We start from the raw sequence: 27783 nt of genomic DNA, 5'->3' as shown, positions 1-27783 counted from the left end.
TTTCAACCAACACTGTAAAGGTTCTCTTTATTTCTACAGCTTCACCAACGTTTCTTTTCTTTTGTCTTTTTGATAACAGCCATCGTAACTGGAGTGAGGTGATATCTCATTGTGGTTTTGATTTTCATTCTTCTGGTGACTAATGACGTTGAGCATTTTTTGATATACTTGTTGGCCATTTGTGTGTCTTCTTTTGAGAAATGTCTATTTAGGTCTTTTGCCCATTTTTTTTAATCATGTTAAGTGAAATAAGCCAGACACGGAAAGACAAATACCACATGGTCTCACCCATATGTGGAATCTTAAAAAAAGCTGATATAATAGAAACAGAGTAGTACAGTGGTTATCAGAGTATGGGGAAGGAAGGGAGGAGGGAAGGATGGGGAAAGGTTGGTCAATGGCTACGAAGTTACAGTTCGATAAGAGGAACAAGTTCTGATGTTCTATTGCACCGTAGGGAGACACTGGTGAACAGTAAGGTATTGTACGTTACAAAATAACTAGAAGAGAGGCTTGTGAATGCTCTAACCACAAAGAAATGCTAAACACATGAGGTGATGGATATATTAACTACCCTGACTGGGTCATTATACAACATATATGTATCAAAACCCCAAACTGTACCATCATGCTCGTGTATGATCACAATGTGTCAATTTGAATGGATGCATGAAGAGTAAACAGTGTCATCACAAGGTACCTGAATATTAACCAGATCCCAAGGATGTGCCCAGCCCCTGCTCCAAGTTCAGTTCCACTTTCTGGAACGTTCAAGAAAACCACTCTGACTAATGTTCAAGTCCTTTGGTTTCCTCAGTTCAGTAAAATAAAGAATGATTTCATAGAAAATACTTGGATGAATTTTTTAAAAAGCTGAAGGTTTGAGTGAAAAGAGGGAAGGGAGGGAGGATGTGTTTACTGCTGGTGGAAGAGCACGTGACCTTTGCTTGATCACCCTGAAAAGTGGAACCCATCTATCAACTATCGAAAATGTCATTCAGTGACGCAGTTCTGCTTTCTTCTTTATTTTAGGTGATGGCCCTGTGAGATGCAATTATCTGTAGTTTAAACCTCAGGGAATTACATGTAAGACTCTCAAAATGGTATGTTTGGCAAATCAGGAAACTTTTACATTGTATTACCCCATCATTGACCTGTTTTGAATTGTGAGGATAATTTTAGCTCGTTTCTCTTAGCCATATTTAAGACATTATGCATATACTTGTGTGAAGCTTGTAGAATGAAAATAAAGCTGCTTGGGATGATTATGTTGACATATGCATGTTAGTGTGTGGCTCTATTCTCCTGTACCCTTACATCGTCATCTGGTATCATTCCAGCAAAATCATTCCAATTCATCATGTATTGTCTTTTTCCTCTTACTATTTCAAGATGAAAGTTTTCAATACTAATGCTGCAAAGTGGGTATTATGTTGATTTATGCTAATCAGTTCCATGGATGCTGTCATATTACATTGTTAAGCAATGACACTGGTGAAATATTCTTGCATCTACTGTTATCGTGCAGACAGGCCAGTAGTGCCAAAGTGAAACATTCAGGCACTGCCACCTTTGCTTTTTGATGGTTTCTGTCCAGCATGGATTTGTTAAGAATAGTGAGAAGGGAGGCAGAGAGGGTTTTGTCTGTGCTGTTATATGTCATCTTAAAGAAAGAAACAGTGTAGAAAAAGGGTTTTTTTGGTACACATACGATGTATTGTGTGTGCATGTGAGTGCCTGTGAATTTATAGTGACTTCATTGGCACGTATTATTTTCATGGCAGTACTTCTGTAAAGGGTGTGTTAGTATCTCCTAGAGGAGCTGCTGGCTTTAGGATTTTACCACTAGCTCATAAAACAGTGAAGCTCTACTGTTAAAGCTAAAGCTTCGGGAGGCAGTTTTCAGAGATAAGTTTATTTTAAAAGAAAAGTCTACAAGGGGAGATTGATTTGGCGGTTTTAAATGCTGCTTCTGCAAACCTTTTTGAGCTGTGTTTTCGCCTCTGAACATCTGAAGCCACTTTATAGGGAACTAGAGAATTGTATGGACGAGGTATTCTTCCCAGTAATAAAGATATACTGCCAATAGAGTCAGCTCACGGGGAGCTGTTGGGTCGGCAAGGTTTGTCTTTATTGCCCCTCTGCCTGTGGGCAGAGCCTGCCCCACTTCCGGAGTCTCGGGAAGTCCCCAGGGTTCTGGGCTCGCTGTTCTGGAACTCCTCACACAGGCCACTCTCCCTACTCATTGTACCTGTGCCGTCCACTTGGGATGCACTTGAGTGTTGGCTGTTGAATCGAGCAAGGTAATTCAAAAGAAGTATTTTGATTGGCAACAGCTTTATGTGCTGCCACTCAAAGATGTCACGTGCCTTTCGACTGCATTCCAACATCCTTAGAGGTGTGGTAAGATCTGGGAGAGCAAAACGATTGTACTGCCTTCTTAAGTTCCCCAACACTGCTCAGGTGTTCTGTAGGTGACCTGCTGCCTCATCTGTGCCTCAAAGTCCTCCCTTCCTGTCCAGGTGAACATTATCATGCCGGGACAGTGGCTGATTACTCACAATGTGCAAAGCATTGTTCCAGGAACCATGAATTCAAGGAGAAATGAGAAACAGTCCTGGTCTCTGAGGCACTGACACCCAGGTTATTGAATGTTATTGTAATTGTTGAATAACATGTGTGTGCATGCAGGTGTGTGTCTGTGTGTGAATGCCTCCGTGTGTGTGCATGCCTGTGTGTGTGTATGTGTGTGTGTGTGTGTGCCTGAAGGATTGAACTGTGTTTTATTTTTCTCCGTATCACAGGAGCCTCTATCCAAAGCTTTTGGCAAAGTAGATACTTTATGTGAGTTAATTAAGAACTGATAATGGTGTAAAGAAAACTGTAATTACTGTGAAACGTAAGTACTGGTGAGCTTCTTGCAGATCCACAAAACATGTGTAAATACCTAAAGGAGGGACCTGTGTTCTTTTACAACAATGGCTGAACAGATGCCAAAGGGTAACACATAATGTGATTTCATGGGAAAGTCTGGTCCATGATCTTTAAAAACTAATCACCAAGAAGGAGCTCCTCTTGGGGTCTTGTCTTCCACTTCAATATTTAACAATCATTTTCACACAGATCTGTTAAAGCAGAAGAGTCCTGCTTTGGCCTTCCCACCTGTTGTGAAGTGTCACCTCAAAGCTGAGATTTTTAGCTCAGTTATTTCTCAACAAAAGCAACTGGAGATTAATTATCTACATGAATCTTGCTCCTGGGCTCTCTTTTTGATCACTATATTACTTTAACAGGAGAGCTTCTATCTAAAGCAAAAGGAACACTTGTCCCCTGGAAGTGGAGGATGCAATAAAGGCTGTGAAATGCTACCTCTGGGGAGGAAGTGTGGCCTGAAGAAGCAGCCAGATACCCAGGTCTCTCCACACCTGCCCTGCTATAGAGAAAGAAGGCAGCACTAGGTCACTCCACTTCTGACACCATTTATCTAAAAAGTGAGCCGGGTTTAACCAAAGGAATTCATTGATCATTTAATAGCGAGGACTTAGCCTTGGAAAAATAAATGTCACGTCACTGACAGTAATCCACGAGGAAAAAACAAATGACAAACAGTGTGAGGGCACCCTTCCACTCGGATTCCTTCCTTCTGCTATGCTATTTGCCCCTAGCTGGTGTTTAGACTCTGAGTTAGAATAATCATGATGCCAAGTACCAACTAGAAATTATCACACTACTTTTCTTTTGACATTCATGATTTATTTTCCTAAAGAGTGTCTCTATGTGTGGTTTGTAGGGCTTGGGGAGGGGGAGATGGAGAAGGAGGTCTGGTGTTTACCTCACGAGGAGCGTTATTCAAAGACCAGGAAAGAAACCCAATGTTTGCTGCAGCTAAATGACAGTATTTATTATGTACTCACAAAAGGGTAAAAAACGCTTCTGTTGATTATTTTGACATTAAATTGCTTGCAATACATGAGGGATTAATTATGACATGGCACACTTCATTCTGCAACCTGAATTAGCTGGAGTTTTAAAGAAGGGTCCATGTTCGCAGTCTCATTTGTCACACGGTAAGAATATGGGTTTCTCTGTGCTCTATTCTTTACCAGGAGGTTTGATCATAAACTCAGTGGCCTCATTGAATGCACGCATTTCTTACTCAGATCAAACAAAGGTATATAGCCAGTCTTTATGTATCGCCCTCTTTCATGCAGCCAGGCTTTTATTGACTTGACTTTTAACCGAGGTGTATGTCAAGAAGGTTCCATCTCGTCATCTGCCTGGAAGGTGGTTACAAAGCCTTGCAGCCAGCCAGTCTCCCCAGATACATATGTGGGCATATAGAATATGACCTGCTGTTGGTCCTCAAATAGACGACTGTTGAGTTCTGTGGGTAGAAGGGATGAGGTTCAGGCATGCATGTGTACCTACAGGAAGGGAGGTTGAGAGGAAAGTGTACCAGATGACAGCAGATGACGACATGGGAAGACCCTTTATGCCCTATGTTGTTGGATGACCAGGACAACTCTTGCCTCATCTTGTTGATTGAACAGGGAAGGAGATTTTCTAGTCCAAAGCCACTGGAATGGAATGCAGCTCTTCGACGCAAGTGTGGATCACTCTGTCATGCTTATTACTCCTAGTTCCCAGGCTAGAAGTAGAAAACCCCAGGCCTGGCCAGAAGACCACGGTCATCTCTGAGAGCGGAAAGAACTGCCGAGTGGAATGGAGAGAACAGGGTTGGTGCTTCCCTTTCTGTGCCAGAATCTGCATCACCTGCAGGCATGGGAATGAAAACACCCAGGCAGCTGTAGGGAGAAGTGTGGTTGAGGGAGCAGGGAGGAGGGCAGCCCAGGAGCTTCCTTTGTTATCAAGAGGGCCTGATTGTTTCTGACCACTAGTTTTATGGGCTATTCTATATGGAACCCCAGTGAATACATCCCTAGGTAATTGAGAGAGCCTGGTTACTGAAACAAACACAAAACCCTCCTAAACTGCTGAACTGTAAAGAATAAATGTAATGAGGGACTTGGCTGGTAGTGGTGGCTTGAAATTTTCATCCATGGCTTTTAGAGCACTTTTATATTTGAAAAATGTTTTCCAATCATTCTGAGCAGTTTTTGCTTGTGATGATTCAGCAAGGTCACCTGAGATTGCCTGAGTGATAGATGACGACACCTGGGTAAAGTGATTTTCAAAGCCACAGAACAGGTGCCTAGACAGATGCAGGACCAGGCTCACAGACTGCGGGACCCCAAATGTGCCACTCCCCGAGGAATCCAAGGTCCCTTCTAAGGAGGCCCAGGATGAGGGGCTGGGAAAAGCAGGCCCCGGCTCTTTCCACCAACCACACGCTCCTGTTTGTAGCCGACTGGAAGATGTCCCTGCATGTCAGGAGTTTGTGTATTCTGATCTCAGAAGCCAATGAGTGAGCGACATGGGGAGTATCCAGCCCAGATAAGGGACTTAGAGCTACAGGATCAGAGAAGTCACAAGATTCTGCTGTGGCCAAAATTCCTTCACAAGAAAGAACTTGAGCCTACAGGTCACGCTGGGGGATCTCTGTGGTTTGTTCATTCCACCCACAGGAACTTTAGGTCTTATGAAAAATATACGCGTCATAACTGTGCAATATAATTTATTTAGCCAGAAAAATGGTCTTTTATTTACAAACTCGTATTGCTTTGACAGAAAAGCCAGAGTCTCTTACCTCGGGATCCACAACAACTGTGATTCTTGAAGGAATTTTCTCGTCCCACTCTGTTCGTCTGTCCTATTTCTATATCTAACATAAAAGAAAAATCCAATAGCATTGAAGTTAAATAATACATTTTCCCCTCCTAGAACCAATAAATCTGTTTAAAGATGCATTACTACTTTTCTGGAGGGATAATTTAGACTATGTATCAAAAAGGAAAATCAATAGTTTTTTTCTATTACAAATAATTGCCTGTTTGACTCTTTTCCGCTTTTTCTTTTTTATTTATTTTGGCTTCAGAATATTTCTACTGAGAACATCTCATGCTTTAGACCTAAACTAATACAGGTTCTTACAAGACAATGTCTTCCATCAGAGGAGCCCCTCTTCTGCTGAATTTGTACAGCTTCCCATATTCCATAAGAGGGGAAATCAGAGCAGGCCAGGCTCTCATGGGAACAGTTTGAGCTGTAACCGTGAACTAACAGACCTTGCCCACAGCAGGCAAAGCTGCAGTGAGTGAGAATAGCTCCCAAGAGCAGGCAGAAAAGGATGCCTATTGTCTGGCTGATGCCGGGGTATAGGGCTCAAGGCAGAGCTGCTGGCCCCAGGAGCATGAGTGAGAGTTATCTTTCCTACCTAGGTTTAAGCTAGTTAATTACAAAACTTCTTCTTGTATAAACTGTGGAAGCCTCCATCCAAGGCCCCTCTTTAAGCAGTAAGACTATGATCAGATAGCTATCTGAGACTTCTCTGTCCAAAGAATATCTGGTGGGAAATACCTAATAAGGATGAAAAGAAGATGGCAGATAGGAGACAAGACTAACTGCAGCTCCCATTTGGATGGACAGAACAGTGTTTGGAGATTCACATCACAAACTCTTGGTCCAAGAACCACGGCAGGAAAACCGAGAGAATTCACAGATCCTTTGAAAGAAGTGGCATAGCACTGCAAATTCCGCGAGAAGGTGGAAAACTGTGAGTCCCCACCCAAACTGTGAGAGGGGAAAACTTGCCTTCGAACACACATCCCCACTGGGGAATCTGAAAATCCAGATCAAGGGAGAAGGATTTAACCTTACCTGGAGGTGAAATGGATTTAGAGAGCCGTGCAAAATATAAAAGTAGAAGCAGCAGCAGCGGGCAGAGCCTTATAGGCGCTCCTAGTCTCAGCTTGAGCCCAGGGAAGCCATCCCTGACTATACCTCACAGGGGCCTTCAGAAAAGGCACCAAGCAGAACTGGGGAAGGGTCACTGGCTGTAAGAAGCTTGCAACTGAATTTTGCAATAATTTTGACTGGACATTAACTTTTTGGAGCAGAATCTGGGGGTGATTGTGATCTGCTGCAGATAGGAGATAGGAGGACAGGAGCCGCAGCTGACATAGTAGGCAGATGGGGACGGCTTACTTGCTCAGTGGAGTAGCTTATGGCCTGGGGCAAGGACTGAGTGTCCCCCGGCTAACACTCCCCCCACACACAGGCTACCTGGAGATAAACTCAGTGCTGTTAGTTGGGCACAGTGGGAGCAAGACTGGCCTTGCCAATGGTGTGGGAGGTGGGAGAGGCCTTTCAATGCTGACTTTCCCCACTTCCCTGGTGAACAATACTGCTGAGCAGAGGTAGCTATGTTCCCCTCTGGAACATAAAACCCCACTGGCTTGAGAACCACCCCCACATCCCCAACAGTGACTGTGACAATTCCCTCCCAAGATGACTCTGAGCCCAGACCCACCTAACCCTGCCCCCATCTGATGGTTTTTCTCTGCCTGCCCTGGTAGCTGAACACAAAAGACAAACACTCTTGGGAACTTTGTGACCCCAACCATTGCCTGAATAACCAGAATACTCACCCTGGCCAACTTAGGGCAAGCTTATATCCCCCTTCTATTACTGCAGTTGGTGCTCTCTTGCAAGTGCCACCTCCTGGCTAGAGGCCAACCACCTCAGGCCATTAGAGCAACTCATGACAGAGTAACCCTGCTCCAAGGAAGGAGAAAACAACAGTTAATCCCACCACCTGCAACATTCTGGCTAACCAGAGGCCCTGAGTCTGATCACATGACAACTTCACCAATCCTATAACCAGCATTTAAGAAAGCCAGCACACAAAAACATATCTACAACCAGAGCCTCTCCTCTGCCACCTCCATCAGAGCAGGTGCTGGTATCCATGGCTGGGAGACGAGAACATGGACCACATCCCAGGATTCTTTTCAGACACTCCCCAGCACCAGCCTGGAGCCTGGTAGCCCTGCTGGGTGGCTAGATCCAGAAGAGCATTAACAACCACTGCAGCCTGGCTCTCAGGAAGCCCCATCCCTAGGGGAATGGGGAGAGCACCTTATTAAGCACCACATCTGTAGGCCAAAAAAATCTGAACAGCAAGACTTGAGTTCCAGATCTTTCTGCTGGTGGGTAGTTTCTCACAGCAGAGACACAATTGCAGTGCTTGATGCTACAGTGAAAGTCTGCACCTATACCCCAACAGACAGGCAGCCTCTGTGATCACGAAGGCCTTGGAAAAAGGGTCCTTGTTCCCCTCTGGGACTCCTCTGAAGATATAGCCGGGGCTTCTCCCACAGGAATGCAGCATGGAGGCACCTATAGACAGCCTTTCTGGAACAGTCCAAATTGAGTGCAGTCCCACAGGAGGACCACACTCCAGATTCAGGCCTGCACGAGAGGCAGAGTCACAATTCCTCCCTAACTGGAGCATCAACATTCCTATAGATGTAAAGAGGTGCCTATCTGATCTGAATAGCTAAAACACCAGGACAGGAGTGAGGCTGTTAGGTGAATAGCTTTGCTGCTGACCTGGGAGGGGAACTGAGGTAGGTCTCACTCTTCACCCTGATAAAACCTCAGCGTATCTGGTTGAGTGCTTCTCCAGCCACCCTCATCAAGGCTGGGGCCTCAGCCCACTGCTGGCTATTACATCTACCCACCTGCTTTAGCGACAATGGGTGCCTACCCAGGGTTACTCCTTGATTGGCCTGAAGCCTGAATCATCAATACAGTAAATAAAACACCAGGAAAAAATTAAATAAATTGATAAAGTATACACCATGAGAGAATGAGATAAGTTTCAAGAGATCCCTGCCATTCCAACTCCATAGGAGACAGTGAGCTCACCCACACACCAAGAATGTTAACTACTACAAGGAGCATCAGGGAAAACTAGTGCACAAAACTCTGTAACTAAGGATCTCATACAGAGTCTTTACCCCTGCAATCACCTGGAATCAAATTAAGATAAAATAAACATTAAAGTCTGATCCTTGAGAAGGAAAGAAGAAAGAAAACAAAAACAAAAAAAAACACATTCCAATGAGAAATAAATTCAAGAACAATTTTAAGAAATAGTCTATCCAAATGACAAGGAACCAGAGAAGTAATTCTGGTAATATGACAAAACGGGGTTCTATAACACCCTCAAAAGATCACACTAGCTTCCCAGCAATGGATCAAAGCCAAGAAGAAACCTCTGAATTGCCAGATAAAGAATTCAGAGGGTTGATTATTAAGCTACTCAAGGAGATACCAAAGAAAGGTGAAAACCAACTTAACAAAATTAAAAAAAAACCAGAATATGGATGAAAAATCCTCCAGAGAAATAAATATCATAAAGAAAAAACAGTAACAACTTTTGGAAATGAAACACACACCTAAAGAAATACAAAATGCAGTGGAAAGTTTCAACAATAGACTAGAACAAGTAGAAGAAAGAACTTCAGAGCTCAAAGACAAAGCTTTTGAATTAACCCAATCAGACACAGACGAAGAAAAAAGCATAAAAAAATGAACAAAGCCTCCAAGAAATTTGGGATTATGTTAAATGGCCGAACTTAACAATAACTGGTGTTCCCGAGGAAGAAGGGAAATATAAAAGTTTGGAAAACTTATTTGAGGGAATAATTGGGGAAAACTTCTCTGGCCTTGCTACAAGAAGCTCAAAGAACTTCTGGGAAATTCATCACAAAAGATCGTCACCTAGGTACATAGTCATCAGGTTATCTAAAGTCCAAAGGAAGGAATCTTAAGAGCTGTGAGACAGAAGTATCAGGTAACCTATAAAGGAAAACCTATCAGATTAACAGCTGATTTCTCAGCAGAAACCTTGCAAGCCAGAAGGGGTCGTAAGAAAGAGATTGGAGTCCTACCTTCAGCCTCCTTAAACAAAATAATTGTCAGTTAAGAATATTGAATCCAGCAAAACTAAGCTTCATAAATGATGGAGAGATAAGGTCTTTTTCAGACAAACAAATGCTGATACAATTCACCATTACCAAGTCTACACCACAAGAACTGCTAAAAGGAGTTCTAAATCTTGAAACCAAACCTAAAAATACACCAAAACAGAACCTCCTTAAAGCATAAATCTCACAGAGCCTATGAACCAATAACACAATGAGAAAAATGAGGTATTCAGGCAAAAACTAGCATGATGAATAGAACAGTACCTCACATCTCAATAGTAATATTGAATGTAAATGGCTAAATGCTCCACTTAAAAGCTACAGAATGGCAGAATGGATAAAAATCCACCAACAAAGTATCTGACATCTTCAAGAGCCTCACCTAACCCATAGAGACTCACATAAACTTAAGGTAAAGAGGTAGCAAAAAATATTCCATGCAAATGGAAACCAAAAGTGAGCGGGAGTAGCTATTCTTATATCAGACAAAACAGACTTTAAAGCAACAACAGTTAAAAAAAAAAGACAAAGAGAGATGTTATACAATGATAAAAGGATAAGTCCGACAAGAAAATATCACAATCCTAAATATATATGCACCTAACCTCCCAAGCTCCCAAATTCATAAAACAATTACTACTAGACCAAAGAAATGAGATAGACAGCAACACAGTAATAGTGGGGGACCTCAATACTCCACTGACAGCATTACAGAGGTCATCAAGACAGAAAGTCAACAAAGAAACAATGGACTTAAATTACACCCTAGAACAAATAGGCTTAACAGATATTTACATAACATTCTACCCCCAAACTGCAGAATATGCAATCTTTCCATCAGCACATGGAACATTCTCCAAGATAGACCATATGATAGGCCAGAAAACAAGAAACAATGTCCAAGTCCCTGACCTTATGATGAGAAGGGGTGAGATGGAGCTGGGGCTGATGACAAGGGTGGAGGGAGGGTTTTTAAAAAAGAGTGAAATGTCTTTAGGCTCAAAGGCTTTAAGAAAGCAGACCATAGGGAGGAAAAAAATCAGATATAAGAACTCCCTCATGGAGCAACATCTAAGATGGAAACGAAGGGCGGCGGTCACGGGCACAGTGGAGGATTGGCTTTGAATAGGAGAAGGGATGGTCCTTCATATGTAACTCCTCACATATAATTTCATCGTGAGAATGTCTGGCCCATATCTCAGATTTTATGAAGATTATTATAAGTACTGTGTGCCCAGGAACATCCCAGAACATTACTGGGGAAATCTGGAGCCTCCTCTGGGAGGTAGAAAAGAGTTGCAAACACAGGCATTTGGAGGAATGGCAGGTGGGCTGGGGGCAGAATTCAGGGCTGATTTGCTCATTTTCTTAGAGATATGACAGCCTGGTCATTTTCTGGGGGTCCAGAATTGACAGCCTAATGAGGACATCGCTGGAAGCATGCTGCAGGTGCTGCACCGTGTGCATTCCCAACAGCCCCAGGAGCCAGGCAGGGAAAAGAAGAAGACTCACTTAATGCAAGACTGAGATTTGGGGGGCATTGGGGGTGATGGTGAGCTTGGCCCTCCAGTGAGCAAGGGGCCCAGGTCTCAGAGTTAGAGTGGGTAGAAGTTGTGGTCAGACCCTGATGTACTGGAGCTGCCCATTCCAGAGATTTGCAAAACAGAGAAGCAACCCCAGCACTAAGCAGCTCCAGGGGGCAGAGGCTCCAGATTTCTCCAGTAATGTTCTGGGATGTTTCTGGGACATAGTACTTGTAATAATCTTCATAAAATCTGAGATATGGACCAGACATTCTTACAATGAAATTATATATGAGGAGTTACATATGCACATTGAAATATTAAGAAGGTGCACTAAGTAGAGATTCTAGGACTTCCTGGCCTGTCAGCACAATTTCTGTCACCAGCACCTGTTGATGCTTTGTTCCAAGGACCACGAACTCAGATCCCTTCCAGGGCCTGAGAGGTCACAGAAAGAAGGAATGAGTTGTAGTGAGCAACAGCAAAGAGTGGGGCCTGAGGGAAGTTCGGAAGTGATGATGCCCTGCTGGAAGGCATCAGAGCAGAAGCCATTGCTTCACTGCACCTGCCCAGCCACACGTCTCATCTCCAGCCAGGCAGTGCTGCTTTCCCGGTTGGTGTGCGAACCTCTGTCCTCCCGGCTCTCCCTGGACTCATGGTATCGTGGGGTGGCTTCCACTCCCTGTGAGACCACCCTGAGTGTATTTTCATCAGAAAAATCGCCTCCCCGCAGCCACCAGAAGTATCCTTGTTCACAAAGAGCATGCATCGTGTGTTTGAAGCATCCAGGAAAAACCTCTTCCATCCACACCGGTGCAGCAGTGAATTGAAGGGAGTGAGGGAGTGATTTTACCCCCAGGGAACATCTGGCAATAGCTGGAGGCATTTTCAGTTGTCAAAAGTCTTTGGGGACAGGTGTGCTGCTGGCATCTGTTGGGTAGAGGCCAAGGATGCTGCCATATATCTCACAATGTGTGAGATAGCGTCTGCAACGTAAGAAAGTATCCAACCCCAAATTTCAAGTGTGCCAATGATGAAAACCTGGTGCCAGTGGGCAGCCATTTCTCTACTGTCCACCATTCAAAAGCCATGAGCCCTGCGGTGGCTGCTGACCTGCTTAGTCCCCTAGCTCCACCTCCCCAGATCTACCAAGTATGACAACTAAATCTGTTGCACCAATGGTCACCACATTTTCATTTCTGTTTTCCTACCTCCTGGGGTTTCCTCTCCTCTTTTTCTGTTTCTCCAGTCTTTTCCAGGCCACACATCCCAGAAGGGTCCCTTCCTGGAAGGCACCAGTATAGCCTTGGTTCGCAAAAATCACCCTGGGAATAAAGCAAGCAGAGTTGTTTTCACTGGAGGCTGGTGGACCAGATAGAAGCTTCAATGTGGTGCAAAGCAAAACCAGCCAGACCACAGAGAAGCTGGGCAACTTGAAAACTTCTCCTTTAGTCCTTCTCCTACCAGCCATGCCGTGGAGATTACAGAAGTAGACAACCTGGATAGTGATTGCAGATTATCTATTACCCAAAGCAAAATTCGGTGGTCCTTAAAAATGGAACCCATCCATTTGTGAAAATAAGCACGTCCAGGTGCGGTGCCTGATCCTGAGAGTGTCAAGTCGAATAAGACAAGATCCCTGCCCTTCAGAGCTCTCATCTGGAAGAGAACATAGATCCACAAACACACCAGGATTCAAATGTGTTAAGGACAAGTCAGAGATACTTAAAGTGTCATTGAAGAAAGGGATGAATCCCTGGAAGAGCCTTGGGGTGGGTGAGGAAGAGTGGCGTCAGCGTGAAATCTTAGACAGAACAAAGGTTTAAGAGAAATTTCTTTACAATTTTCATAAAGTGGAAGAAAAAATTTCATTTCTTAAAAAAAAGTTTATATTAAATGCCTACCAAGAGCCACACACTTTTTTTTTTTTTTTTTTTTGAGGCGGAGTCTCGCTCTGCCGCCCAGGCTGGAGTGCAGTGGCGCAACCTTGGCTCACTGCAAGCTCCGCCTCCTGGGTTCACGCCATTCTCCTGCCTCAGCCTCTCCGAGTAGCTGGGACTACAGGCGCCCGCCACCACGCCCGGCTGATTTTTTTATATTTTTAGTAGAGACAGGGTTTCACCGTGGTCTCGATCTCCTGACCTCGTGATCCGCCCGCCTCGGCCTCCCAAAGTGCTGGGATTACAAGCGTGAGCCACCGCGCCCGGCCGAGCCACACACTTTTTAGGTGTTTAAAATACAAAACTAAGCAGGAATGAAACGGTTCCCCTTCCCACTGAGTCTACCTTCCACTGTGAGAAGATGATAAAGGCTCAGGCAGCATGGCCTCCACTCAGATACTGACTGACGCTCTGACATGGAAATAAGGCCAGTGGCTGGGGACAGGCAAACACTATATCAAGCAGCCAGGGAAAGGCTCTGTTGGTGATGCATATTTAAACTGAAATCCACAGAGTGAGAAGGACTGGCCGCTAAGGTGTGGGGCGAGAGTGCACCCGGCAGAGGGAACAGCAAGTGCGAAGGCCTGAGGCGGGAACAGCAAGTGCGAAGGCCTGAGGCAGGAACAGCCCAGGCTTCCTGGAGGAAGAGGGCGGAGCCAGCATGGCTGAGTGCAACATGGGAGGTGCTTGGGAGTAGGACACGGGGTGCCAGGCACAACGGAGACCATCTCAGGGTGTTTGGATTTTACTTTAAGTACAATGAGGAGCCATCAGAGGGTTTGAAACAGGGCAGTAACATGATCTGATTGTGCTTGTAAAGACCCCTATGACTGCTTTGGTAGAAAGAAAGCAGGGAGACAGCCAGGTGTCCAAATGAGACATGATGGCAACCAGGTGATCCTGGATGAAGTCGTGGAATGTATTAGTTATGATCAGGGTCAGCCGCAAGTGACTCAAAACCCCAAGTAAAAGCAGGGTTTAAAGGAGATGAAAGTTCATTTCTCCCACAGAATTCTAGGTATGCAGTCCAGAGCTGGTAGGGTGCTCCACTGTACAAAGGACCCAGGATTTTCTATCTTGTCCCACCATGCATGGCCTTCATTCTGAAGCTTACCTTATTGTCCAAGATGGCTGCTTTAGATCTAGCCATCAGATTTGCATTCCAATTAGAAGAAAAGTATGAAGAGAAGGAGAAAAGCGTGCTCCCTTCCTTTAAGGACATTTTTTGGAAGTTCACACACTATGTCTAATTATATCCTATTGGTCATGGCGGGCTGCAGGGAAGATTGGGAAATGACATATTCTTGCACCCAGCTAAAATTCCCAAGTTCTATTACTGAAGAAGATGAGGTGGATAGATGGTGGGGGACAGTGATTACATAAGTGGATTTAAAATGTGTTTTAGATGTAAAGCCCACAGGACTCGCTGATGGGTTAAATATCAGTTTTTATTGCAAAAAGTGCCCGGGATGAAGGAGATATATGATTTTCAGGGTGTGTGTGTAAAGAAATAAGACCAGATGATACAGAAAAAGATATTTAAAGATATATTTTCCCAGAAGAGAGTAAACTTTTTATAGCAAAGCTATGGTGATACGCCCACTGTTACACCCATAAGAGGGTAGGATCACTTAATGTCTAAGGGCATGATTCATTGTTGATCTGTTAGCAAAGAAGGAGGGTTTCTAGTCCAGTACTATGACCAAGGCCATGCTGCCTGTGTGAGCCTGTGGTGCCCTGTGGACGGCTGAAGCAAGAGTCATCATGACCTCCAGGCATTGTTCTAAACATATCCCCTGAATTGGCCTATGCTCTGAAAACTGAGGGCCACACCAGCTTGTGGACGTGGGCACAGGCTGGGCTTGCATTCTGAGTGCCTATGTCTTGCTCTTCTCTTTTTTTTCTTCTTTTTTTTTTTTTTTTTTTTTTGGCAGAGCCTCACTCACTCTGTTGCCCAGGCTGGAGTGCAACTGCACTATCTTGGCTCACTGCAACCTCCACCTCCTGAGTTCAAGCAGTTCTCCTGCCTCAGCCTCCCGAGTAATTGGGATTACAGGAGTGTGCCACCACACCTGGCTAATTTTTGTATTTTTAGTAGAGATGGGGTTTTACCATGTTGGCCACGCTGGTCTTGAACTCCTGACTTCGTGATCCACCCGCCTTGGCCTCCCAAAGTGCTGGGACTGCAGGCTGCCTTGTTCTTTTCTACTTGAAACTTAAAGAGAAGGGCTATTGGAGAGGCGTTGCTGACTGCAGACCCTCTGGCACTAGCTGAAAATGTGGTTCACAGAAATGCACCGTGGATCTGCCACACGGTCTTACATGCTTCACTTTCTCAGAGTTACCTGGCTGTGGCTGTGGGCTCAGATCTGGTTTTGACAGCCCTAGAGAAAAGGCTGCTCACCAGGCACTGTGGCTGCAGACAAGGCAGTGGCCCTCCTGAGGCTGCGCCAGTGCACTCAGGGTGAGACTGTGGGTGGGTCCAGGAGGTGTTCCCTCCCTGCAGCAAGACAAACAGCTGCTCCAATCCCGTCTCTTGTCTCTGGTTCTTCCAGGACTCTGGTGAGGAGTGACATGAGGGTCATTCATTCTGAGATGTGTCCAGCCATAATGCAAAAACCTAGAATCTCCTTGGAAATATGAGAACAGTCTAATTTTCCCAGTATACACACTTAAAAAAACAAAGACTACGCACAAATTGACAACTTTGAAACAAAGTCTGGGATTTTTCTGTTTTCCTAAATGTAATAGAGTTTTGTTTATAGTACAACAAGTCCCACATTGAAAAACAGATTTAGGTATTCCAGCAGGCGACGTAGGGGAATTTTTGAAAATTGTTTGTCTTTGGGGATGAAATTGAAAACCTAATTCTGAACTGCGCGACATTCCACCTAGTACCCCAATAGCACGGAATGTGTATTGGTCCCTGTGATGGGATGGGGGTTTCTGAGCCAGTCCCAGAATTATCACACGAATGGTTCACAAAGACTGGAGGAGGATATATATATATTTGTTTTCAAGGTCTGCTCAAGAGCCCTGATGGAGAAAGTCTCCTGGAAATAGATGATACTTTATTCTGGCCGAAACATCTAATACTTTCTAGATAACCCATGGGAATATATGTTTTACAAAAGAGATGAATATTATCTCACAATCTGCCACAATACCTAATATCTATCACATTTCAAAATGAATAAAATTACTACATAAATCTCAGCATTGGCAATTTTCCTCTCTCTCTCTGGAAATGTTTTTTAATTGAGAGCATTTTAAGGTTTGAGAGAAAATCCACCAGTTATTTCTATTAGATACTTTAAGTGTATTTGGGTACTTGGGAATGAAATAGCTCCTTCTTCAAAGAAAAAATATTCTTTAGGCTTCTGTGACGACTGCATTCGGCAGAACAATGAGCTGGAGTTGCCTTTACTGGAGTTTACAGATTGAGTGAACAATAGGACAATCTATGCAAGAAGATGCATGCATGCAACTTCTCCTCCAAAGGAATTTTTGTTACTATTTTGAGAGCAAAAGCATTCACATAGAAAAATATCTACATAGGTATGCTTTTTTCCTCATATCATAGCCACACAATGCTAGAAACCTTGAAGAAATACTAATAAAATAAATTTCACTATGTATTAATCTGTTTTCATGCTGCTAATAAAGACATACCTGAGGCTGGGCAATTTACAAAAGAAAGAGGTTTAATGGACTTACAGTTCCACGTAGCTGGAGAGGCCTCACAATCATGCTGGAAGGCAAGGAGAAGCAAGTCACATCTTATATGGATGGCAGCAGGCAAAAAAAAAAAAAAAAAAAAAAAGCTGATGCAGGGAAACTTCCCCTTCTAGAACCACCAGATCTTTTGAGACTTATTCACTGTCATGAGAACAGCACGGGAAAGATCTGCCCCCATGATTCAGTTACCTCCCAGTGGGTCCCTCCTACATGTGGGAATTCAAGATGAGATTTGAGTGGGGAAATGGCCAAACTATATCACACCATTAGCCATTAACTTCCTATGTGAGAGCTTACCTTTTGGATAAAGATTTAACTCCAGTTTTCTTCAGTGGATTGGCTGATAATACAGAATTATGCAACTTAGCAGTGAGGAAATTCAATTCTGGCCTCTATCCCAACATTTGCTATATTTTCTTTCAACCAGACTGGAAATGTATTTTTCTTTGAAAATTGCAAATTACTCAAATTGTAAAACTATAGAAGCTATTGAGGTACCACTTTTTTCCCACAGGAAGATAACATTCAGGACACACAAAGCACTGCCCCTAAGCTAGACACCTCAGTTGAAATTTCAGGTGACAAAACAAGCTCACAATTTTAGCTGTTACTGTGATTTTAGCAGTTACTCTTGAAATCACTGTGAATTCTTTGCTCTTCCATAGTTGATAAACAATCAATCCCCATTGTACTGGGGATACTATTTTGATTCATAATAACTGCACCTCTGGCCCTGTGGAGACCTTAAACCCCAGGTATAAATGGAAAAGAAGAGAGACCTGAGTAATGTTGGTGGAGGTGGTTGTGTTCCTGGAACTGGATGCAGAGACCAGCAAATGCAGCTGAGGAACAGGCAAGTCTAAAACCCCTTCCCTCATTTTCTCTCCCTCATGTCACTTTCTTTCTCTTTGATGAAGCATTTCTTCATTGATTCCTAACACCAAAAATACTTTCAGAGGAATAGTTTGAGGATTTTGGTTCAAATATAATCATCAAAATCCTGGAAGATCTCTGTGCGATTTGGAGGACTTGAGATTTACCATCAGAGAGACATGTGTAGAAATGCTGGCCTACCAGTTTCACCTGCTAAAATTTATTAGCAATGTTGGAAGGTTTCTAGGATTTTTTGACTTTAAATTGCTCCAACTATAAAGTGGAAATTATAAAATATACTTTTCAAAGATTTTTGAAGATTAAGTGAACTAGTATGCGATATACCAGATATTAGCAGAATTATTTTTGGAACTTAATAAAAATAAATCAAAAGTGCAGCTGGAAGAAAAATAATAGATATTCTCATTATTTGAAATACTTCCATAAATCAAAAATTAACATTACAATAGAAATACAGTTTTTTGTAAAAGACAAAAAAAGCACTGAAACTTGAGAAGTTTAAATGAAGATCTAAAATGTGATAAAGGATGATGCATTATAAAAGAAGTGAAAAGGGTGTTATCCAACAAATAGCATTGGAAAAATGGGGAAACAAATAGAGATTGCCTTCTCTTCTTTCCATTAACTATATTCCAAAAACATTCCTGATAAATTTAGGGATAAAAGTAAAAAAAGGAAGCCATTAGAAACATTAGAAAAATATGCTAACTATTTAAGTGTGTCCAGGGTAGAGCAGGACTTTCTATCATACAATAAAATGATACAATCAAAGAGAATGACTGATCGATTTAACTGTATGAAGGTTAAAATATTTTATATGCCAAAAATCATAAACAAAACTAAATGGCAAAAGACAAATGAGAAAAAGACCTGCAACAAATGTAAAACTGAAAAGTAAATATCCTTAACACATAGATGGCAATCCATATGAGAAACACTACCATTACAATGTTTTAAAGCAAGGAGACATAGAAAGATAGTTTGCTTAGGAAGAAAATGAAAATTGATCAATATGTGAGAAAACCATTTTTTTTTTAGAATACAAAAATGGAAATTAAAACAACATGCCATTTAAACAGCATCAGATTGGCAAAGATAAAACACTAGAAATAGTGCATTGCCCTCAGAGAAAATGCTGCTGTCCAGCTAAGACACCACCTCCCATCCGAGCTGCTGGCTCTAACCCCGAGGGGCACCATGGCGTCTGTCTCAGGAGGCCACTGTGTGCCCCCTGGTATCCTGCCTGGGCTGCTCAAAGATAAAATATTTTAAAATCTTCAGGTTTCTAAAAATCCTGGAGGCTAACAGGGACACAGGGGTGGGGGCATGGGTGCTTTCACACTTCGATGGTGGGGTGTAAATTGAGGCTGTGCTCCTGGAAACCACGTTGGCAGGATGTATTCGAGCTCTGACATAGTTCATACCTGCAGATCCAGTCCTGCAGTTAGTTCCTCAGGTAGACCGACTCTCCCAGCTAGTTCTCATCAGCCACCCAAACAGGAGTAACTCTTGCCCCATCTGCCCACGCACGACTTCCAGCCCTACGCGCAGCACCTTCCTCCTGCAATTATTTCTTAAAGACTCAGAAAACCTGCACCAAACCAAGTAAGAGCCACAATTACAGTTACCATGGAAACCAGAATGCCTTCGCTTTCTCCTGTGCTGCAAGCCACTTGAGGAGCCTAGCCTGCCCTGACGCAGCAGCCACCCAGAGAACGTTGCTGTCCTGCTGAGCACACCGTCTCCACCGTCTCCTGTCCACATTGCCAGCTCTGACCCCAAGGGGCACCAGGGCCTCTGTCTCAGGAGGCCACTCTGTGCCCCTGGAATCCTGCCTGGGCTGTTCATGTCCTGTGTCTTCTGGAGGCCCTCCTGAAAATAGCCTTCTGTTTTGACAACAGCCTTTTTCCCCATGGGGCTCGAAGTCCGTGGGCCAGGTGGTTAGGAGAGATCCTTTCCAAACCATCTACCCATTCTCAGAAATGCAACAGGGAAAATACCTCCCTTGTGTCTGCACTCAGCACCTTATCTCCAGCACTCAGGAGGCTCAGCGTAGGTTCAGGCTGTGACCTCCGCTACAAGGCCTTGATGTATGGGTTACAATGTCAAAAATGCCAGAAAAGTGACTAACAAGAGAGGAAGGTCTAAACCAATGGTAATACGCACCTATGTGTGTTTACAATCCCACATTTTCCTCTCTCCATAACCCTCTGCTTCCTAGTTTCCCACTGTTAGCTCTAGGGCTTAGCTGAGGACCTGGCCCACAGTGAACATTTATTAAATATTTGCTTACTGCATTAATGAATATATCTATTGGGTGGAATACTATACAGCATTACAAAAGCATTTAAAAATAATGTTTAATAATGTTAGGCAACGCTCAAAAGAAAATGTTAATTTTCAAAAGCAGAATAAAAGCTAGATGTATTAATCTAATTTCATGAAGGAAATTTAAAAAATCAATGCATGCAAAAAAACTGGAAGGAAATGCACACAAATGTTAAAGGTAATTATGTGTGGTAAATGAAGCTGCAGGCAACATTTGTATTTTATTCTTTATAATTTTCTGTATTTCTTTTTTAACAATAAGCATGTGTTACTTTTATAGTCAGTAAGAATTACATCTGTGTTTATGTAAAGCATATCAATTTATCCACAAAGCTTACGAGGTGCACCTGAGGTCACAGGTAACTGGCAGAATCAAGATCAGGACGTTCTTCCACTAACATCTTTGCCAAGTTTCTTTTCTTCTCTGGGAAGCTGCCTTGTCATCCTCACCAAATAATCTTCTATGCTATTTACTTACTGGACCACCTTTGGCTCATTTTAGTTCCTTTCATCTACCTAAATGCACCTGATTTGTAAAGATAATCATATGTTCCTTCCAGGTCAACTCTATTAAATGGTATTTTAATGTGGAAGTCATTGTGTTTGTACCTCAATTCAATTCCTATTGTTAATGAATGCCTGGTACAATGCCAGGTGCTGGAAAGTCGGCATGAAGAAACCCTTTCTTGTCTTCCAGAGTTTACAATACAGGAAAAAGCACACATTAGGAAGCAGCTACACATAAAGATCAAGGCATAACTGAGGCATACAATTCTCACCTTTCATTGGCCCCTTTACGTGGTGTTTGCTTATCCATTATCTTACATTGTTTTGAGGTTTCCTATAAGGTTATCCACACAATGTGCATGCTGCTGTGGTTCCTTTTCCATCACCAACTGTTATATATTAATTTTGCATAAAATATTCCACACATGCTTCATCATTCCAAGGCCTTTACATTTCCCTGGCTCTCCTGGTCTTCTTTCCCAATAAATCCCACCATGCTGACATCTGAGATGGAGAGGTTTCCTGCTCTTGATCATTCTTCCTATTTTGTACTATTTTTTATTACTTACTTTTTGAACTGGAATTTTTTCATCTTTCAAACCCCACTGCCAATGTTTTCGGCTTCTGAAAAACTGATTTCTGCTCTTCCAATAGTGTCAACAGAAAGGGTGCTCTCTCCTACCTTGAGCATCTCAACCCTCCCTCCAGGCACATAAATCCCCGACTCTGCTGTCCTCGCCCTCTTTCCCGGTTGGAGTCCCAGCTCTTCAATTGCTTCCTTCTGCCTGCAGCTCTAGAGGTGGAGAGGAAGGTGTTGTGAGCTCAGAGCACCAGCGCTGCTGAGCACACTGCTCTTTGCTGCAGAACCACAACCACAGCTGACCAGGAATGAGAAGCCCCAGGTGCTGACCTTGCCCATGAAGCCCATTTTATTCAGCCTGGGTTTTTATAGAGACTGCAGTGCATTTTGCATCTCCAAGTATCCCCTTTATTCCTAAGCGAATGATGTACCTAATGCACTCTGTTCATCTACTCGCTTCCACGTCGCTCCACACACGTCTGCTGAACCAGGGATTGCTGAAGGCACAGATATTGTAGGGAAGGCGGGCTGTACACAGAAGCAAGCTTAGCCTTCTGTGGCAAATGCTTTAACTCATCCTTAACTTGCTGTGGGTACACAGAATAGAAGAACTCATTCTGTGTAGGATTTGGGAGATGGCTAAGCTGGATGGGGCCTTCACCTGGCAGTGGGGAGAAGCATGTCATGGTGGAGGAAAATGCATTTGCAAGTGACGTAAGAGGGAAGTTACAGAATCATCAGTGATGCCAACGGGGTAAGCTCCAACTCATGGGTCTGCCCATTCCTGGGGCACCAGATCTCCTTGCTAGGATGTAGGCCCCATGAAGGCAGAGTCCTGGGTGGTTCTGCAGTGGCACAGTGTATCCTAGTGCCTCTGCAGTGCCTAGTGCATTGGAGGAACATCCGTCACTGGATCTCATCGACCCTCACAGCTGGGACACACCAGATCCTTTGGTCTAGAGGTGCGTGACTGTCTCTTGTCTCTGGAATTGCCCTTCTACTCCCTGTACCTGGATTTCCCAATGTTTCCTTCTTCCTTAATCCTCACTTATACTTCAAAATATAATCAGACAGAATCTATGGCCCTCCCAGCCCCTAGCTGGTCAGGAGATCCTTCCATCTCTGCCTGTTGTCCTCCTCCATCCCACCGAGGCTTTGCCTGGTAATTTGTCTCACTGTTCACAAGTGGAGGGCTGACCAGGGTCCTTGATCTCCATTACCCCAGGCCTGGCAAAGAGTTGGCCCTCAGAGGCTGCCTGGTAAGTGCTGTTGGTCAACTGTCAAGTGCGACGGGCTGGCCCCTGTGTGATGGTGGCCACAGGTCAGGACGAGTCCAGAGAGAGTCTGACTTTAGCTTGGCCCCCGCAGATGTGGAATTCCTCTCCCACCCTCTGGCTGTCTCTCAGGAGCCATAATGCCCCTCACCTGTCATGGATGGGTCTCCTACTCTTTGACATAAAGCTTCTATTTCAGTGGGCAGAGCAAATTCCTCACAGTCTCACCTGCTGTACTGGCTTGCTCAGGTTGCATTGGTAACACAGCATCACAGGCCAGGAGGCCTAAACAGCAGACACTTGCTGTCTGGCAGCTCTGGAGGCCAGAAGCCCAAGATCAAAGTGTCGGCAGGGATGGTTTCTCCTGAGGCCTCTCTCCCTTCTCCCTGGCTTAGATGCCGCCTTCTCTCTGTCGTCACATGGTTGTCCATCTGTGCGTGTCTGTGGCCTAATCTCTTTTTAAAAGGACACCAGTCATGTAGGATTAAGACCCACTCTAATGACCTCATTTTAACTTAACAACTGCTTTAAAGACTCTGCCTCCGAATACAATCACGTTCTGAAATACTGAGGGTTGGTGCTTCAACACATGAATTTTGGGGCATGTGATTCAGCCCTTAACACCTGCCATTAGTTGTTTCTGCTTTTGCTTTTCGAGTTTTTCCCATTCCTTGCTTTGTGGACTTAAGTGAAAGTAATTTCTTTTTGAATCAAGCCTCCTTGAATCTGACTGTATTTGACTACCACATCCCGTGTTTGGCCACATGTAGCTACGCTGCTTTTGTCTGATTTTTTTTTTTTTTTTTGAGTCCACAGTTTCAATTCCACCCCCGCCCCCGATCTTTCTGAATCCCTGTCTCATTGCTTCCTCTCCTCTCATGGCCCAGGTGAGTTTCCTTCATTTATTTATCATGGCAGGTGTTACCAGTGTCTTCCTTTTATTTCCCCCTTGCCTCTGGCACTTCACACGGGGCCATCTGTGCCAGTCTTACTTATTATTTAACCTGCCATATCTTTCCCGGGCACCTACTATGTGTCAGGCACTGTGCTGGGGAGGTCCTGGCCTCTCAAAGTGAAGAAGACCCATGCTGCCCTCCAGGCCCCAGGATTTGGTCGCAGGGCTTTGCTCTGTAGCCAAGCCCAGGTAAGACTCCTACTGCGAGCACTTTGCAGGGTTCTCAGCCTCTGTTGCAGAGGCCACTTGCAGATATGTGGCCTGGGGTGCTCAGAAAACACACACTTCGTGCATGAGCAGTCCCGGGGCAGAACCCAGGCTTCGGCGCTTTGTGCAGAACCCAGGCATCGGCACTTTGTGCAGAACCCAGGCATCGGCGCTTTGTGCAGAACCCAGGCATTGGCGCTTTGTGCAGAACCCAGGCATCGGCACTTTGTGCAAGAACCACATGAGTTGCTGAGCACAGTAAATGTTGAATGTGGCTTCACTGCCATAACAAATGGGGCAACCATTAGTATGATCATTGTATGGCAGTGGTAATGTCTAGAGTAGTACAAAGAGAATGTGATGTGGAAGCATGGCCTTCAAGGATGAGCAGTGGCTCACCAGAGTGGCAATGGGTGGGAAAAACTCCATTAAAATAATATTCTAATAGAATGACAGAATTAGCAGAAACACGATGGAATGGAAGTACATGGCAAGCTCACGGACCATGGGGGGACACAGCCAAGTAGAGTCTGGGCAGGTTGGCTGGACAGGGCTGGGAAGAGGACCCATACAGCAGGTGCTGAGAGGGATGGGACGGCTGTCAGGCATCTCAAGTAGGCATGCATACCACTCCTGGATTCAGTTCTGGCTTCTCTACCCTACCCACATGGTATTGCTGCTTACACAGCAAATTTTTAGAAAGAAAAACATCCAGGGTTACACCTCCAGGAATCCTGACTCAGTGGATATGCAGTGGACCCAGGTAGCTGCCCTTGAGTATCCTTTACAGAAGATGCTGATAAAGAGCAATAATTGAGCACCACTGAATTACATCGGCTCCCACTAAGTGATCCCCATCTGTCCCTCTTTTATCCCTAGTGACACTCAAAGAAGATTGGCCCTGAGGGATTACTAGGCTGTCCTCCGTCCACCCCAAGCCTGGATCACCCTCTCTCCCTCCTGTCTTTCTGTCCTGGTGCAGCAAAGAGGAAACAGTGGACACCATGAAGAGCATGCAGACACTTGACTCTGGTAAGTTTGGGTGCAGATCCCTGCACCCCCTGAAAAGGAGGAAGTGTATAGTCTTCCTAACACTCTGACATAAGAACAATGACACCTGCCTGAAAGTTCATCTGTGTCTCCTGTCTCTGTTCTTTTTACCTCCACCCTAAACACTCTGCTTCTTCACTGTCTTTTCCCATCGGTATTTCCAGGAAAACTGGGTCCTCAGACACACTCTTCCCCAGCCATAGCCTGGGAGGAATGTTTACTTTGCCTTGATACGAGTCATGCACCATCACTCCTGGTCACTTTGGAGGCCAGGTCACCTGCAAGTTCTGCACACCATCATCGAGACATGCCCTGCTCTTCCCATGGTGGAACTTTCCTTCCTCTTCCTCCCCAACCGCTGTGGGTGTGAGGTTTGTGCAGCTCATTTGGTCATCAACTGCCATAAGAAAGAGGTGAATAATCATGATTTCCCTGTTTTAAAAATGGAGAAACTGAATCAGTTTGTCCAATGGATTGACCCAAGACTGCACGGGAGGATATTCCCCCTCTTTCTTAGCTCGGGGCTCCCAGAGAGAGTTCAACATTTTTCGGTTTGATTTATAGCAGTTTTCTAGAGGATATGAGCCACTGGCACTGTTGCTGAAATGGAAATCATGGCAGGGGATGGGGAGGGATGCTGATATTTGTTTGCCTTTCTTTGAGAGTATTCATATTATGAGAGGTGCATGGGAGAACAGGGGAGGCAGCAACAGACCCAGATGCCTTGGATCGATTTAGTCACAACTGAGTTAGGAGACAGCCCTGGCCAGCCCAGAAGGTGCCTGGCCTTCTGGTGGTCCTTGCAGAGCCCCAAGAAGAGAGAGCAGGGATCTGATGTGCTGTTAGCCCATGCAACTGACCCAGGCTAGTTGGGTAAACCCCCCCTTCCTGGTGGGAGCAGCATCATCCTGTTGGAGGTGATGCATCTGGAACCACACATTTCAGCACATCTGGAGAGTAGAGAAAAAATAACCCAGAAGCAAAGCACTACTAAATGTCAGCTGTTTATTGACTTTCTTCTTTAGAAGCAAAATACTAAGCAAAACAAGGAGTTCAACCCTGGAAGCTCTCCACTGATGGCTGAGGGGGTGGAAAAGTGGCCCAATCTCGGAATGTGTGTCACCTGGGCCAGTGAGGATTTTCTGAGAGCTCTTCTTCCCCATGCGAGCAGTGCTGCAGAACCCTGCTATAATGAACTCATTGCTATTGTTACACTAAACACCAACAGTACGGGTTATTTTAATGGACATATTGCTTTAAACTGAGCGTTCACCATCTGTTCAGTCCCTAATTTTGAATGCAAAAAGAACATATTTCACAATTACATCTGTAAGTAATGATATAAGTAATTTAAATGCATGTATATGTTCACACAATGCAGTAGACAGCTGGGATATTTTTTTTCCTCCACTCATATGTTTCAGGCACAAATCAAGGGAAAATATTCACTTGTTCCTTATATGGTGCATTTTCCCATTTATGTGAAGTTGTTTTTGCAGGAAACAAGGTTTTCCGCCCCAACCGTACCTAGGAGTTCAAGGCGAGCCCAATAAACTAGATCACAAAGTCATTTTTACAATGCTTGCCTTGTCTTCCTCCAAATCCCCCCTGGCTTGAATGACAGCTTGGCAGATGCGAGGCATCAGATCCATCAGTTTCAATAGATGTTCATGAGGGGCCGGGTCGGCCTGTGTGGGCCAGCAGTTCTTTCAGCCCTTCCCACAGAGACAAGAATGCAAAAAGTGCACCCATATAAGGAGAAATCTGAGGGTGACCAGCATGCCCACCTGATGGGACGCCCCAGACAGAGGGGTGATAATGATATGGTGCCAAAGACAGCCACGTTGCTGGGCACAATCAAGGGAATGAGCACTCACTGTGGGAGAGTGGAAGATGTTGGTGCAGGGGAGAAGGTTGCCCTATGCTGATGATTAGGAAACTTTGCACCCAAAGCCTGAAGAGGTGGAGGCCCCATGGCCCACTGAGTGCCAATTCCTGGGTCCAAGCTCAAAGGCTGAGTCCAGAGAATGATGCCTGATATGTGCATAGGGTAACGTAACTAACGCTCATGCAGGATGCTGGGGTGACTTCAACAGGGAATCTGCCAGATGGAAACTCTGCTACCTATGTTTCTCTTTTGAAAACTCAGTCCTTGAATACCAACATGCTACAGAGTACAAACCATGACTGCGTTTTTGAAAGATATTTTTTAAACCCAATTTTAACACACACACACACACACACACACACAAAATATTTGCTTTTGTGGTGTCCCATGACCCTGTGCGACATAGAATTGTTTAAAGGCTTTGTATTGTCCACATTCTCAGCTAGAAGTGGAGGAACTTATAAATCCTCCAGCATTACATCATTGCTGTTTTATATCTACAGACTCCATATTTATGGTGCCTGCCTTTTTTTGTAGCCGTGCCATAGCTTACAGGAGTGGATTTGCATGGGGGCTTACGTTACCATGCACCAGGGCTCCCTATAGAGATATTCCTCAGCTTGCAGTAGTTTTGATTTCTTAACTGCTTGTAGGCAATGCATTTATTATGTTTTTCCTCAGACAAATGTGCTAGCTTGAACTGATGGAAGGTTTATTTTGGAACATTATTAACAGCTTAAAAAGTGGAGATGTTGTGCAAAGGGATAAAACTGTATGAAAGATTCTGCATAGTACATTTTTATTGACTGTTGCTTATAATGACCCATAAGAAAGGTTAACTGTGTTGGCCCCAATATAACAGATGTTACTGTGGTCACACTTTTCAATAAAAGCTATTTACAATTCTTGACTATTAAAAGCCTTCCTAATTTACCCCAATATTAATATATTCAACTCTGAATTTACTCTTAATTTAGCATTCATTCTAAATTTGATCAAAATTATC

General features: G+C 44.1%; 1 long non-coding RNA gene across 1 annotated transcript in view; it reads left to right on the top strand.

Moving 5' to 3' along the window:
* The window catches only part of LOC134731959 (uncharacterized), a 54798-nt gene extending 29996 nt beyond the window's left edge, over positions 1-24802 (top strand). The window contains exon 3 of the long non-coding RNA XR_010114710.1: positions 24719-24802. This is a non-coding gene — a long non-coding RNA (uncharacterized lncRNA). The remainder of the gene's footprint in view (positions 1-24718) is intronic.
* The last annotated feature ends 2981 nt before the right edge of the window (positions 24803-27783 follow it).

The sequence above is a fragment of the Symphalangus syndactylus genome, chromosome 1 (assembly GCF_028878055.3).
Source record: "Symphalangus syndactylus isolate Jambi chromosome 1, NHGRI_mSymSyn1-v2.1_pri, whole genome shotgun sequence".
Lineage (NCBI taxonomy): Eukaryota > Metazoa > Chordata > Mammalia > Primates > Hylobatidae > Symphalangus > Symphalangus syndactylus.
This window is presented reverse-complemented; position numbering and strand designations above follow the sequence as displayed.